Here is a 5000-nt window from a genome sequence, read left to right on the forward strand (position 1 = left end):
TTCGAACCACCACCTGTACGGCTAGAAACTATGCTTGGCAGGGACCCTACCGGCTCAGCTATCAAGAGAGACTAAAAGTTTATGACAAGTCCCCCTACATATTCCTGTCGAATTCAGGATTCTGTTCATAGACTTGAAATAGACCCATCTCCACCATGATAGCTGAATCGTGAGTTTGCAACACGTGGTTATTTTAATGAACATATATCACAAGCACACGTGATTTTAATTAATGTAAATATCACCCACGAAATGCATTTAATACCGAATTCTATCTTGGGAAATACATATCCACTTGGAATTCATTTTATGGTAACAGCTTCTGGCCGGGTGGTGATTCGAACCACCACCTGTACGGCTAGAAACTATGCTTGGCAGGGACCCTACCGGCTCAGCTATCAAGAGAGACTAAAAGTTTATGACAAGTCCCCCTACATATTCCTGTCGAATTCAGGATTCTGTTCATAGACTTGAAATAGACCCATCTCCACCATGATAGCTGAATCGTGAGTTTGCAACACGTGGTTATTTTAATGAACATATATCACAAGCACACGTGATTTTAATTAATGTAAATATCACCCACGAAATGCATTTAATACCGAATTCTATCTTGGGAAATACATATCCACTTGGAATTCATTTTATGGTAACAGCTTCTGGCCGGGTGGTGATTCGAACCACCACCTGTACGGCTAGAAACTATGCTTGGCAGGGACCCTACCGGCTCAGCTATCAAGAGAGACTAAAAGTTTATGACAAGTCCCCCTACATATTCCTGTCGAATTCAGGATTCTGTTCATAGACTTGAAATAGACCCATCTCCACCATGATAGCTGAATCGTGAGTTTGCAACACGTGGTTATTTTAATGAACATTTATCACAAGCACACGTGATTTTAATTAATGTAAATATCACCCACGAAATGCATTTAATACCGAATTCTATCTTGGGAAATACATATCCACTTGGAATTCATTTTATGGTAACAGCTTCTGGCCGGGTGGTGATTCGAACCACCACCTGTACGGCTAGAAACTATGCTTGGCAGGGACCCTACCGGCTCAGCTATCAAGAGAGACTAAAAGTTTATGACAAGTCCCCCTACATATTCCTGTCGAATTCAGGATTCTGTTCATAGACTTGAAATAGACCCATCTCCACCATGATAGCTGAATCGTGAGTTTGCAACACGTGGTTATTTTAATGAACATATATCACAAGCACACGTGATTTTAATTAATGTAAATATCACCCACGAAATGCATTTAATACCGAATTCTATCTTGGGAAATACATATCCACTTGGAATTCATTTTATGGTAACAGCTTCTGGCCGGGTGGTGATTCGAACCACCACCTGTACGGCTAGAAACTATGCTTGGCAGGGACCCTACCGGCTCAGCTATCAAGAGAGACTAAAAGTTTATGACAAGTCCCCCTACATATTCCTGTCGAATTCAGGATTCTGTTCATAGACTTGAAATAGACCCATCTCCACCATGATAGCTGAATCGTGAGTTTGCAACACGTGGTTATTTTAATGAACATATATCACAAGCACACGTGATTTTAATTAATGTAAATATCACCCACGAAATGCATTTAATACCGAATTCTATCTTGGGAAATACATATCCACTTGGAATTCATTTTATGGTAACAGCTTCTGGCCGGGTGGTGATTCGAACCAACCACCTGTACGGCTAGAAACTATGCTTGGCAGGGACCCTACCGGCTCAGCTATCAAGAGAGACTAAAAGTTTATGACAAGTCCCCCTACATATTCCTGTCGAATTCAGGATTCTGTTCATAGACTTGAAATAGACCCATCTCCACCATGATAGCTGAATCGTGAGTTTGCAACACGTGGTTATTTTAATGAACATATATCACAAGCACACGTGATTTTAATTAATGTAAATATCACCCACGAAATGCATTTAATACCGAATTCTATCTTGGGAAATACATATCCACTTGGAATTCATTTTATGGTAACAGCTTCTGGCCGGGTGGTGATTCGAACCACCACCTGTACGGCTAGAAACTATGCTTGGCAGGGACCCTACCGGCTCAGCTATCAAGAGAGACTAAAAGTTTATGACAAGTCCCCCTACATATTCCTGTCGAATTCAGGATTCTGTTCATAGACTTGAAATAGACCCATCTCCACCATGAATTCCAAGTGGATATGTATTTCCCAAGATAGAATTCGGTATTAAATGCATTTCGTGGGTGATATTTACATTAATTAAAATCACGTGTGCTTGTGATATATGTTCATTAAAATAACCACGTGTTGCAAACTCACGATTCAGCTATCATGGTGGAGATGGGTCTATTTCAAGTCTATGAACAGAATCCTGAATTCGACAGGAATATGTAGGGGGACTTGTCATAAACTTTTAGTCTCTCTTGATAGCTGAGCCGGTAGGGTCCCTGCCAAGCATAGTTTCTAGCCGTACAGGTGGTGGTTCGAATCACCACCCGGCCAGAAGCTGTTACCATAAAATGAATTCCAAGTGGATATGTATTTCCCAAGATAGAATTCGGTATTAAATGCATTTCGTGGGTGATATTTACATTAATTAAAATCACGTGTGCTTGTGATATATGTTCATTAAAATAACCACGTGTTGCAAACTCACGATTCAGCTATCATGGTGGAGATGGGTCTATTTCAAGTCTATGAACAGAATCCTGAATTCGACAGGAATATGTAGGGGGACTTGTCATAAACTTTTAGTCTCTCTTGATAGCTGAGCCGGTAGGGTCCCTGCCAAGCATAGTTTCTAGCCGTACAGGTGGTGGTTCGAATCACCACCCGGCCAGAAGCTGTTACCATAAAATGAATTCCAAGTGGATATGTATTTCCCAAGATAGAATTCGGTATTAAATGCATTTCGTGGGTGATATTTACATTAATTAAAATCACGTGTGCTTGTGATATATGTTCATTAAAATAACCACGTGTTGCAAACTCACGATTCAGCTATCATGGTGGAGATGGGTCTATTTCAAGTCTATGAACAGAATCCTGAATTCGACAGGAATATGTAGGGGGACTTGTCATAAACTTTTAGTCTCTCTTGATAGCTGAGCCGGTAGGGTCCCTGCCAAGCATAGTTTCTAGCCGTACAGGTGGTGGTTCGAATCACCACCCGGCCAGAAGCTGTTACCATAAAATGAATTCCAAGTGGATATGTATTTCCCAAGATAGAATTCGGTATTAAATGCATTTCGTGGGTGATATTTACAATAATTAAAATCACGTGTGCTTGTGATATATGTTCATTAAAATAACCACGTGTTGCAAACTCACGATTCAGCTATCATGGTGGAGATGGGTCTATTTCAAGTCTATGAACAGAATCCTGAATTCGACAGGAATATGTAGGGGGACTTGTCATAAACTTTTAGTCTCTCTTGATAGCTGAGCCGGTAGGGTCCCTGCCAAGCATAGTTTCTAGCCGTACAGGTGGTGGTTCGAATCACCACCCGGCCAGAAGCTGTTACCATAAAATGAATTCCAAGTGGATATGTATTTCCCAAGATAGAATTCGGTATTAAATGCATTTCGTGGGTGATATTTACATTAATTAAAATCACGTGTGCTTGTGATATATGTTCATTAAAATAACCACGTGTTGCAAACTCACGATTCAGCTATCATGGTGGAGATGGGTCTATTTCAAGTCTATGAACAGAATCCTGAATTCGACAGGAATATGTAGGGGGACTTGTCATAAACTTTTAGTCTCTCTTGATAGCTGAGCCGGTAGGGTCCCTGCCAAGCATAGTTTCTAGCCGTACAGGTGGTGGTTCGAATCACCACCCGGCCAGAAGCTGTTACCATAAAATGAATTCCAAGTGGATATGTATTTCCCAAGATAGAATTCGGTATTAAATGCATTTCGTGGGTGATATTTACATTAATTAAAATCACGTGTGCTTGTGATATATGTTCATTAAAATAACCACGTGTTGCAAACTCACGATTCAGCTATCATGGTGGAGATGGGTCTATTTCAAGTCTATGAACAGAATCCTGAATTCGACAGGAATATGTAGGGGGACTTGTCATAAACTTTTAGTCTCTCTTGATAGCTGAGCCGGTAGGGTCCCTGCCAAGCATAGTTTCTAGCCGTACAGGTGGTGGTTCGAATCACCACCCGGCCAGAAGCTGTTACCATAAAATGAATTCCAAGTGGATATGTATTTCCCAAGATAGAATTCGGTATTAAATGCATTTCGTGGGTGATATTTACATTAATTAAAATCACGTGTGCTTGTGATATATGTTCATATATATATATATATATATATATATATATATATATATATATATACACACACATATATTTACATATATATAAATATATATATATATATATATATATATATATATATATATATATATATATATATATATATATATATATATATATATATATATATAGGTGTGTCTGTATGGACATGAGTAGTGGAATAACTACTAAACAATACTCAACATATTTTTTTAGAGTTGAGAACAAATTCAGCACAAAAAGATTGGGTGTTAAATGGCAGGTTATAATTAAGAATAAAACTATAAGAGAGATTATGTGGTTTAGATCATGGTGTGGGGTAAAAGGACATTTTTGGCCAGGATGTTCGTACTGTCCGAGAGATTAATTCAGCAAAGTTTCAATTCGGCTTCAGAAGAGTGGATGACCCATGCCTACATGGCTGAGGATTATGAAGCGTGAATTAGGAAATGATGTATGGAAAAGTATTGATTTTGAAAGCACAAAATGGTGGCAACTAGTCAAATCTAACTGAAACCTTTTTCGTCAATAGGCGTAGCAGGAGATGATGATGATATATATTCTTAAAATAGGCACATATATCATTACGAGATAAGTTTGTCTAAATACCGCCAGATAACATGACAGCTTTTCGAAAAGAAAATATAACTAAAAAAGTCTTTATAAAAATCTCTCTCTCTCTCTCTCTC

Source organism: Palaemon carinicauda, chromosome 24 (assembly GCF_036898095.1).
Source record: "Palaemon carinicauda isolate YSFRI2023 chromosome 24, ASM3689809v2, whole genome shotgun sequence".
Taxonomy (NCBI): domain Eukaryota; kingdom Metazoa; phylum Arthropoda; class Malacostraca; order Decapoda; family Palaemonidae; genus Palaemon; species Palaemon carinicauda.